The sequence below is a fragment of the Schistocerca gregaria genome, chromosome X (assembly GCF_023897955.1).
Source record: "Schistocerca gregaria isolate iqSchGreg1 chromosome X, iqSchGreg1.2, whole genome shotgun sequence".
In the NCBI taxonomy this organism is placed as follows: domain Eukaryota; kingdom Metazoa; phylum Arthropoda; class Insecta; order Orthoptera; family Acrididae; genus Schistocerca; species Schistocerca gregaria.
This window is the reverse complement of record NC_064931.1, coordinates 76,506,496-76,518,851: the sequence shown is the minus strand read 5'-3', so window position 1 is coordinate 76,518,851 and position 12,356 is coordinate 76,506,496. Positions and strand designations below refer to the sequence as shown.

Sequence of the window (12,356 nt, the reverse complement as noted above, 5' to 3'; positions counted from 1 at the left end):
GTCACATGCCCAGGGTGCTTTTTCTTTTGTACACGGAGTTGTCAACACTTACTGTGGCAGAACCTTCATTTTTTATGACCATATATATTTTGCTGAAATAGATGAATGTAGCTTTAAAGCAAAGGCTTATGGTGTTATCAGTAAAAGCTTCCCAGGGGTGCCTTCAGCCTTTGATTCTGTTTTCAGATACACAAATGGTTTGCTGTACTTCTTCAAGGACGGCATATTTTATGAATACAATGAATTCTCAAACGTACTAATAAGAGCAGGTAAATTCGATCTTTCGTTATTTGGCATAAACTGCCCCAAGAAGTCATCTTCATTTACGGCACTAGTGAAGAGCTTAAAAGATACTGTGACGTTTTTTCATATAATAAAATGGAACGAAATCAACTGCTATTGAAACTTAACAGCGCCAACAAAACGTTTACGAAGCTGAACGAGTTAGAAAAGGGACGATATTATGACATTACAAATGCTGAGAATATAAGTACAAAATATGGACAAAAGATTTTTGTAGAACTCGACAATGAAGAGAAGGTTATATTGCCTGATAGGTTCAGCAAATTATTAAGCTGGGGTGATTGCAATACTTTGGTTGGATTAAAGATGTTATACAATGGTGTCAAAGAAACAAACAACGACAAGAAGGTACACGATATTGAGTTCTTTTAATTGATTTTAATGGTTTTTAATCTCTTTAAAGAGATTAAAATCTATACTAACTATCTACATCGTAAAACGTCAACGTACCAACGTCAACGTACCAACGTCAACGTACCAACGTCAACGTACCAACGTCAACGTCCCAACATCCAACGTCCCAACATCCAACGTCCCAACGTCCAACGTACCAACGTACCAACGTCAACTTACAAACGTACCAACGTCAACGTCAACGTACCAACGTCAACGTCGACGTCAACGTACCAACGTCAACGTCAACGTCCCAACGTCCAACGAATAATTTTATATTTTCTCCTTAAATAAATGTTTGCAAAATATGATGAAAGCTTGTTAAGCAAGCAAAAAAGAACAGAAAGAAATTCGAACAAATCAAAGACCAATTTAAAGAGTGGAAAATTAAGCCTATAACCGAATACGAAAAATACAAAAAGGAGGACCAACCAGTAATTGACAAATTAGATGCGATAGGGAAAGACGTGATTGACGCTATAGAAAAAAATCGTGAGATTGAAAAGCAGCTACTACCTTACGATGGAAACTATGACGATATGTTTCCTATACCACTACTCCTGAGGTGACATCGTTTGAGAGAAGCTTATTTGTTGATGACCCCATCACACCAAAGACATGTAAGAGGTTGGAGCCTATATTGGAACAAACTGAAGACGAGGAACGGCAGAAGATGAAGGCTGTTTCAGACTACTCAACAACTTACCTGGGCCCAAAAGTTTCAAAATACTTAGGCGCTCTGAATGACACAATTTTTGGTCTCCGTTTTGACAATGGGAGGCATTACATGGGTGACTCCGAAGTAACATTCAACAACGATAATATTATGGTGAAGGGTAACTCCTTTAAAGCCACCAATGGGTTTATGAAGCTCCTGACTCAGAAAACCGTATCACCTGAAGAGTACACATCTGACGACCTTGATACCTATACAACTATGCTGAAGGTTACCAATGCGATATATCAGAACAATGATCCAAATGCAAACAAACCCAAGTCAAGTAGTAGCGAAAAGTACAACAACATAATTAAACCAATATGGCAGTCACTCAAGAAAGAACGTGGCAACACGCCAAACTCATATGGTGGTATGGGTTTTGTAAAGAGGTATACAGACAAACCGGTGGAGTACGTCTGGTTGAATGACGTCCGAGACTTAATTGATAGGCTAATGGTGATCCACGGTGAAGAGAATGCAGGAAACAATAACTGCCACAATGTGAAGGTCGGAATAACCAAAATGCTTACGAGTAAATTTAATGACTTCATAATAAATAATCCAAAGCGGATACCTTACCTAATTAGATTTCTAAACAATCTCCCTCATACATTCTGGAAGGCAGAAAGTTATGGAAAGGGCTTAGTGAACACGTTAATTAATAATCTTCCTGTTGAAATGCATTTACCTGGATACAATTACTGCGGCCCTGGTGCCAAACTAGAAGAACGATTAGAAAGAGGAGATGCTGGAATAAATTCTCTAGATGAAGCTTGCAAAAGACATGATATCGCATACAGGGATCATAAAGATTTGGAACAAAGACATCAAGCTGATAAAGAACTGCAGAAAGCTGCAAAGGAAAGGATGTTTAGCAAAGATGCTTCACTAGGAGAAAGATTAGCTTCAACAGCTGTAGCTGGAATAATGTTTGGGAAAAGGAAGCTAGGGCTAGGGTTAGATGATAATGGATGGGCACTGTGAAATGTGAATGAAGAAGTGTAATTTTAACGGATCACAACCCATTAAAATTTAATATGAGCGTTGCACTAAAATATTTAATTTATTTGAGATAATAAATGAAAGGATTTAGTATTGACTACAACATTCCCTCCAGTGGGAATCCGAGAGCGATATCTATTAAAATAAAACTGTACAATGACGACCTGAAAAATCATGGCTTTCTAGATGCTTATCTTACAGAGACTCAAATGAAACAGAAAGCTAATAAACTTAAAAAAGGTGGTAGCTTACTAATAACATTTTCTATACCTGTTGTGAAGAAGATACTCGAGTACCTAAACTCTAAGAGATTGAAAGCAGGTTCTGGATTGAATAAGCACGAAGGTGGATTTCTACCACTGATACTTGCAGCGTTGGGAGCAATCGGGTCCTTAGCTGGTGGTGCTGCGGCAATAACAAGTGCTGTGCACAAGAAGCAAAAGGAAGACGCAGAGTTAGCGGAGCAAAAGAGGTATAATCTTGAAATGGAAAAGAAAGCGGGATATGGTATCTTTAAAAAAAGTCGAAAAAGTTGTGCAAAAATATGATCACCCGTTGAGCAACTATGATATAGAGAGGTTAGCAATTTTTTTAAAAATCAAGACCTTTAGAGGTGTATTCATGGCAGACGATCTGCCACCAGAACCTAAAGAAGTTGAATCAGTGGTAGTTAACTTGGATACATCTGATCACGTAGGTACTCACTGGATATGCTACTTCAAGAAGGGTGATGAAAAATTCGTTTTTGATTCGTTTGGTGGTAGTATTCCACTTAGCTTAGTACACTACTTGGGGTCAGATAATTTGTTTTACAAAGCAGAAAGAATTCAAAATTTCGATCAGTTTATATGTGGCCACTTATGTGTGATGGTCTTGAAGCTATTTACAGATGGATGGAATTTTAATAAAATTCTTGATACAATAAGTGGATATTTTTGGAAATAAGGTAAAGAAGGGTATTGAACAACTAGACGATGTCAGAGAAGTTATAAACGGACTAAAATCTAGTATCAGTAAACTTAATATTAAGAAGTATTTCTCATTTTCAAAGAACTGGGTATCATTGAAAGGAAGGCGCATTGTAAACGTAGCAGATGCCATAGGTGGATATGACGCAGTCACTAAAAGCCAGCTCGATGCTGTTAATGATGTTGCTAATGCCAAATACACAACTATACTAACAACCCTTAATAATTATGTAAGTAAAACCAACCTCGACTATTATTACAGTAAAAAGGACCTAGAAAAAGTTTTTTCAGATTATTATACAAAAGGTGATTTATCCCAATACATTAACAAAACTGAACAAGGCCTGAACAAAATATGTGATAAACAAGCAGTTCAATTCACTTTTATGACTGGATTAGAACAACAAATGTACACCTTCGAGTATGATTTTGTACTGAAAAAAGTTATTGTCATTGGAAAAGATATAAACAAAGATTTAACATTTAATGATTTTGATGTTGCAGTAAGTATGTATGACAAAGTACACGTAATTGAGAATAAGCATAACCCAATATTAATTCATAAAGGAAATTTCTTAACCGTAAGACTAAAAGAGTCGGCGAAGACAGTCCCTGTGGACGTAAAACTCTTACTATTTGGTGAACTTGCATCAATTACTGACGCTATCGATGAGGGCTTAGAATCTTGATTTTTTAATTTCCGAACAAATAAATGATGGATGACAAACACATTTGGTGTCTAAGCTGCAAAAAAGTTAGTACTACACTTCATCCCAAGAGAGTTGTGACGAAAAACGGTCGTCATAGGATTGAGGGCTATTGTGGGGTGTGTAATACCAAGAAAAGTAAGTTTATAAAAATAAAGTAATGTCTCCGACAAGTAAAATTATTCGTGAAGAAATTATACATGAGCTTCACAAGCCACTGAGAAAGAATTTTCCAAGAAAACCTGTTACATCCTACGGTATAGATGATTTGTGGCAAGCTGACTTGGTTGAGATGGATTCTGGTCACCTTAAAGGTATATCTAAATTCAACAAGGGTATGAAGTATTTACTGACTATAATAGACGTCTTTTCAAAGTATACTTGGGCTACTCCTGTTAAAGATAAATAGGTGAAAGTATTACCAGCGCTTTTAAATGTATACTACAAGAAAGGACGCCGAAACACTTACAAATAGATAATGGCAAAGAATTCTACAACAAACACTTCAAGGAGCTGATGAAGCTTGAAGGTGTAAATCATTATTCTACGTTTACAGAAGTTAAGGCTTCAGTAGTTGAAAGGTTTAACAGGACGTTAAAAGAAAGAATGTGGAAACAATTTGCACTCCAGGGCAATCAAAAATGGGTTGAGCTACTTCCAAAACTGGTTTATGATTACAACAACAGGAAACACACAACAATAGGGATGAAACCAGTAGACGTAAACGAAAAGAATGCAAAAAAGGTGGTACCTACGATGCAACTCAAAGCAGATCCGCCCAAGTTGAAGATAGGTGACAAAGTTAGGATCAGTAAATTGAAAGGTTTGTTCGAAAAAGGTTATACTGCTAATTGGTCGACAGAAATATTTGAAGTGAGTCAGATCAGTAATACAAATCCGCCTACATACAAGTTGAAAGACACGAGTGAAGAAGAAATCAAAGGAAGCTTCTACGAACAGGACTTACAAAAGACAAAGTATCCAGATGTGTATCTTGTAGAAAAAGGTTTAAGAAAAAAGGGTGACAAAGTATTTGTTAAGTGGCTAGGTTTTGATAGCTCACACAATAGTTGGGTAAACAGAAAAAATGTGGTATTTTAATGGTTAAAAAACCATTAAAATCTGATAAAAGTTTTAATTTTATTACGGTACCTACCGTCATACAGCTTTCGAGTCATGTACACAGTTATGAATCCAAAGTTCTCGTTCCACACCTTACTGCAAAGCTCTTTAAAGTCATTCCATTTAAAGTCTCCACCTACAAACTCGTCGTAGATGTGCTCAAATTAATGTCGTCTTGTCTAAATATGTTCAAAAAGTTAAGGTTGTCTCTCACGAGCTGCTTAGGTATTTTAGAATACGTTTGAGCTAAGGAGAAACAGTCAATATTCTTATGTCTTCCTCTGGTAAAGTATTCTCTTCCAATATCTTGATTTTCTGGTATAAAGTCGTCAAACACCACAACAGAGCGGTCTTCACACTCATCTAATGGTATAACGTCATCACAGTTACTAACAAAGGTTGCTACCTTCTCGTTGTGTTCCTTTTCAATTCTTTCGCATTTTCCCATAAGATGTTTGTACTTAAACTGTTCTAAGCTTTTCGAGTAGATGTACAAGTGCTTAATATTGTTCCAGTTAAGCCAGCCTGGGCACAACAGATAGTTATCAACCATTAATGTTGTTTTACCACAGCCACTAGGCCCCACGATAGCGCAACGAATTGAACTAGGTAATAACTTTCCGTGTCTATTCGCAGTTCGTTTTTCTCGTATTCTGATTTTTGGATCCCAATCAGTTGTATCTTTAGGCATTTTACTTCTTTATTTATTACTTATTATTAATATCTTTAATAGATAATAAATGAATAGAATTTTTGAAATCAGTGGTACATCCTCAAACTTAAAAAAGAGGCTAAATGTACCAATAAGATTCAACATTCTTAACTCCAAATGTCACAAAGGATAATAACAGATTACACTATGAGAAAGATGGTGTGGTTCACACTTTAAATATTCCTCCAGGACAGTACAGTCTAGAGAGTTTAGAGAGGTGTATTCAGAGCCAGGAACCTTTCAATGCTAGCAATATAAAGATTAAGGCTAACGAAATCCTAAACAGAGTTGAGATAGAAAGCTTAGACTTTAAGCTGTATTTTAACAAGGAAAGTAGTATTGGGAGGGTGCTAGGTTTTAGAGATGTAATTCTTGACCCTGCGAAAAATGTAGTTGCAAATGACCTACCAAAAATAATCCCTTTGGAAAAAAATAAAGTGCATTTTAACTTAGATGATGGTATGTTTGTAAAGGATTCTGAACACTTTCATCGAGAAACAAACATTATTACTTCTTTTAAACCCAAATTGGAGGGGTGTGGTCACTTACAGTTTGGTAGTCCTATAATACACGAACCGAGTTATCCATTATTTTTGCCTGTACACGATAAAGTTCAAAATTTGGAAGTAAGTGTAACGGACGAGAACGACTGTGTTATAGATTTTGGTGGAGCTACAGTGACTGTTCTTTTAGAAACGCTTTAAAATTAAAATATTGCAGTAAATAAAATGAATTAGAAAGCTATCAGTGGCAGTCTTTCCCAGTAAATGAGAAGACTAGAAATAATTTGAACCTACCGAACAAAGATGTGGAAATAGACATCAAAGTTGGTGATGGTTGGTTTGACAACAGCGCATACTTGTATATGACATATAACGTTACTCATGCAAATGGCTCAGACTATACTTCTTACGAAGGCAAATCGAATGTTAAACTAGTAGCCAACTTTCCGGCACAGTTATGGAGTGCAGTAATTGTTAAGAAAAGAGGTCACATAATCTACAGGTTAGAGCATCCGAGCATTTCTTCAACGGTTTTATACCACCTTACCTCTTCTCTCGACGATGACATTAGATTAGAGGGTAATTTCTTTAACAATGGTAAGTTACGAAGAAGGGAAAACGAGGTGTTGTATCCGTTAAAAATGTTGGGTGGATTTTTTAAGGATTACAAAGAAATCATGTGGGAAGGTGGCTTAACAGTAACATTTGTGGGAAGCGCAAATGCTGGCGATGCCTTGTTTAGATGGTTTTCAAAAAATAATAGTGGTGCTGATATTGAAGGCTCTCGACCTGAGTTGGGTAAAGTTACCATTACAAATATGGAGATTAGAGTACCCATTGTTAAGTATGAGCCTAACTATGAATTAGAGCTAAGAGAAAAGATGCTAAAGGATCCTAAGATCCCGATTTCATTTTTTGATCTTCAGACGCAGGAAATAGCAGGAATTAGTGGTAAGAGAAACTTTGAGCTAGACATAACGAATTACTACAGTTCTATGGAGTTTGACATGCCTTATTTTGTATTTGTGGTGTTTCAGACCAACAGGAAAGGAAACCAAGATGCAGACTCATCAGTGTATGATCACGTGCATCTCCAAAACATTTATCTCAAGAATGGCAGAAATGAGATATTTCCTGAAGAACTGTGGAACATAGATCCTCCAGACACTTGTTTGAAGGCATACAATGCATTTGCAGACTTTAAGAGAATAACTGAATTGAAAGATGACCATAAAATTAGTGCATACAATTTCATTAATTCGTACCCTGTTTATGTAATAAATATGAGCAGGCGTAAGAATGTTGTCACTGCACAAAAAACAGCAATGAAATTATCAGCGACTTTCAATTCGCCAATTCCTGACAACACTTTAGCATACATAATTATGTATGGTAAAAGAAACTTGGCTTATGATCTTAAGCATGGACTAATTACTGAAAACTTTTGATGGAGAAGTTTTAATTTTAATGGTTTTTAAACCATTAAAATTTTCAATGCAAAAATCGTTGCTTTAGAGTACCTTTAAGCTCAGATCTTGATTCCCTCTTCTATGGTTGGGTAAAGCTTAACATCTTCATCGTTGTGTTTAAGCTCTTGATATGGTATGTTGTTGCGTTTAAGCATATCTACAAACTTTTGTTTCATGCTTCTGTCAGACCCTTCATAACCAAACCATTCCAAAGTCAACCTAGTCAAATGACTAGGTTGACCGTTAACCACAATCTGCCAAAAGTAGTTAACCATTACGGGGAAGGCTATCTACATTAACAAGGATGGTGTTATGGCTCTACTTAACAGGAGACCAAACCATAACGTTAAGCTTACGGTTTTGAAGCACCTATATAGCTTAATGTATGGTTCAGGACCCGAAGACATGTTTAGCTTCATAAACAACCATAATAAATTTAACAATCTTAAGAACGGCCTTAACAGTGATTGGTTTCAACAACTATGGTTCGCGTTAGCCTTGAAAACGGTGTCCACGCCTGATAATTGTGGTTCACTTGAACCTAAACGTAGTACTGGTGATGTGTCGTGTTATGGTTCACCTGCTATAGCAGGGGACACCCTAACATAATTATTTTAAACACATCATTGTTAACATGGATGGGTTATGGTGGTCGTGATCAGGCTGATCAAACAGATCGGTTCCGTAAGTCAGGACCCGAAGACATGTTTAGCTTCATTAATAACCATAACGAATTTGACGATCTTAAAAACGACCTTAACAGCGACTGGTTCCAGCAACTATGGTTCGCGTTAGGCTTGAAAACGGTGTCCACGCCTGATAATTGTGGTTCACTTGAACCTAAACATGGTACTGGTGATGTGTCGTGTTCGAGTCAAATGAACCATAACACAACCACAACATTGGAACGGGCCCCCTCGAGGGGGCCCGTTCAATATGGTTTGATTTTAACCTTAAACAAGAGTTACTTTCCGAAACCTGATTGGAGAGTGTGTGGTTGGTTTTTAACCATTAAAAATAAAATGAGTTTAAGGAAGACAACAACCATATCCAAGTTATAAGTGAAATGATTTTTTAAGGTTCAAAGGGACCTTAAAAGATAAATAAAGTTATGGTTAAAATTTAAGCCTAGACGAGGGGGGTGTTCCCAAGTGATCTAGGGTGGTTGGTTTTTAACCGTTAAAAATAAAAAGAGTTTATGGTTGACAAGAACCATATCCAGTGGATAATTGAAATTATTTGTATGGTTTCATCGAACCATAACAGACAAATAAAATTATGGTTAAATTTAACCCTAGACGAGGGGGTTGTTCCGAAGTGACCCACCTACTACTCATGTTATATTGAACTAATTGTTATCGAAACTCCACTCGTGCAAGACAATATTTATCGTTTATTCACAGTTGATTTAGCACGTTATGTGCTTCATTCAAAGAGTTTTCAGATTATTACTTACTTGTGTGATGAAATTTGCAGCGGATTACAGTGTCTAAAAATAGTTCACATAAAGACGTAATTGTGAAAGAAACGTAAATGAGTAGTGTACTGCACATAACAGAATTTCAATACCAATTCCTACAATTTTTCTTTACAAAGAAGGAAATCATGTGATACAATACCCAGCTTATGAGTGTTGTAGGATTTAAGGACAACAACGTCCTTTCATATGAAATACTGTGTAATGTACAATCAAACATTACAATTAAGTAGAACAGGACACATGAAATGTGTAAAACGATTTCCAGAAATAAAGAAAAATAAACTCAAGAGAAAAGTGAAATTCTTTTAGAGTCCTCTTCAAGAATAAATGAATGAGTTAAGCCTCTGTTGATGTACTCTTCAGTGTAAGAAAGAAGATTAAAATAATCAATACAAATTCGTCAGTGTAGAAAAAAGTACTGCTAACGATTGTAAAGAAGCAAATAAATAAAGAAAAAGAAGCTGAATTGCAAATCTTCAGGATGTTAAATACTTTATAGACAATTAAAGTCGAATGGAAACATAAAATAATAAAAAATATACTGACGACATAAATAGAGGAAATTTAATACAAACAAACACTCCCGTAATGCTAGTATTTTAAGTTCAGGAACTGTTATGAGTCACATAATATTCATAAGCTTTCTGGAACTAAGAAGTACGAAAATTCATAAAAATGTAAAATGATTACAATGCAATGTAGAATCTTCTTGTAAAGTTCTTAGCTTATGTGCTAAAGAAACAAATAATCTTACTTTGTTTGTTGTTTTTATCTAATACTGAAGTTTACCTCAATATAACACTGTAGACTTTCACGACTGTAGTCTGTTTCAATAACATTATTTTTGGTGTGATCGCGCCATATGTGATAAACCTAGCAACGTTTCGTTTACTATTGCAGGCAGTTCTCATCACTCACCCTCATGAAGACTACCTGTACTAGTAGTCAAAACGCCGGTAGTTTAATCACAAATGACGCACTCAAACACCCAGAAGCATTTTACTGAAAAACTGTGCTTAAAGGTTTATGACTATAAGAAAATATAAGCAAGACCTACAAAAAAATTAATCCTTCGGCCAAGAACATTTATTTTCTACATTCATAGATGCTATATTTTTTAGAACACGGTGTTTCTGTGACTGAGTTTTGATCAGCTCTCTCTGTGATCAAAGCAGTCTACGAAGTGTTATGACTTACATTCGTACTGGAAATTTTATTTTGTTGTAAGTATGATTACATAGGGAAAGAACTGCATAAAGTTAACAAGATACAGTGGACTAATATAGTACTGAAATAAGTGTTTTGGAAGACAGTAACTCCGGAATTGTCACATACAGCTTACTAAATGATGTCGAAAACGAAGTTTGGTAGAAATGGTGAGAGGGTTTGTTGAATAAGGTCGTGGCCGATTCCATACACCATCCTTGTCCATCTGAGCTGTTATCTTTATTGACTTTGATATATACGAAATGCTGCATTTCAATCTTCCTTCGGTCCAAACGTCCGTCCATGGTCTGTGCTAAACTGCATGGTCTGCTCCATAGTGGCGTTGGGCAGTACTGTTCACTTACTATGGAGCCCGCAATTGCATCAACCTCTGGTACATTCTATGCTATACAGGGACACAGCAGGTGGCAAACATAAGAGAAACGCATCTTTCATTATTAATAAACGGTCACCATTTATCATTAATCAGCGTTCATATTCACTGTAGTTCTATGCTTATGACTTAATTTCCATGAAGTATCGACAGTAAAGGGTCTATAACACAGGACCACAGAAAAAATTAGCTACGATGTATGTGGAGCGTCAGAGTTACATGATACGCAGTTAATGTGTGATATTTTTTAAATACCGTGAAGATGATCTATGTACACAAATAAAACAGTTTTGCATCACCCCGGTTCCCAGAACTCCTGAAGATAGACGTTTCATGTGAATATTGTATCACAGACACAGTCGCTTTGACTGATCAGAGATGCCACTAAGCCCGCCCAAAGATGTAAACAACCATGCATGAGAAGCGCCTATCAGATGGAGGGGATCTGACAGCCGATCAGTTCCAGTCATGCCACCAGAAAGGAGGTACACGGCTCGTGGTGTCTGTAGGTCAACCGTGCCTAGACGGTCAATAACGCGGTTCGATAGCGTCCGCATTGTTACTTTGTGACAGGAAGGGCTCTTAACTAGAGAAGTGCTCTGGCGTCTCGGAGTGAACCAAAGCGATGTTTTTCGGACATGGAGGAGAAAGAGGAACTGTCTATGGCATGCCTCGCTCAGGCCGACCAAGGGCTACTACAGCAGTGGATGATCGCTACCTACGGATTATTGCTGGGAGGAGCCCTGACAGCAAACGCCACCATGTTGAATAATGCTTTTCGTGCAGCCACAGGACGTCGTGTTACGACTCAAACTGCGCGCAACAGGCTTCATGATGCGCAACTTTACTCCTGACGTCCATGGCGAACTCCATCTTTGCACCCACGACACCATGCAGCGCGGTACAGATGGGTGCAATAACATGCCGAATGGACCGCGCAAGATTGGCATCACGTTCTCTTCACCGATAAGTGTCGCATATGCCTTCAACCAGACAATCGCCGGAGACGTGTTTGGTGGCAACCTGGTCACGTTGAACCCCTTAGGTGGAGGTTCCCTGCTGTTTTGGGGTAGTATTATGTGGGACTGACGTACGCCGCTGGTGGTCATGGAAGACGCCGTAACGGCTGTACGATACTGAATGCCATCCTCCGACCGATAATGTAACCATATCGGCAGCATATTGGCGAGGCATTCGTCTTCATGGACGACAATTCGCGCCCTCATCGTGCACATCATTTGAATGACTTCCTTCAGGATAACGACATCGCTCGACTAGAGTGGACAGCATGTTCTCCAGACATGAACCCTATCAAACATGCCTGGGATAGATTGAAAAGGGCTGTTTATAGACGACGTAACCCACCAACCTCTCTGACG

At 37.5% G+C, this 12,356-nt stretch overlaps 1 protein-coding gene across 1 annotated transcript in view; it reads right to left on the bottom strand.

Moving 5' to 3' along the window:
• The window catches only part of LOC126298883 (argininosuccinate synthase), a 167,433-nt gene that overhangs the window by 54,027 nt on the left and 101,050 nt on the right, over positions 1–12,356 (bottom strand). The gene's annotated exons all lie outside the window — the stretch shown is intronic.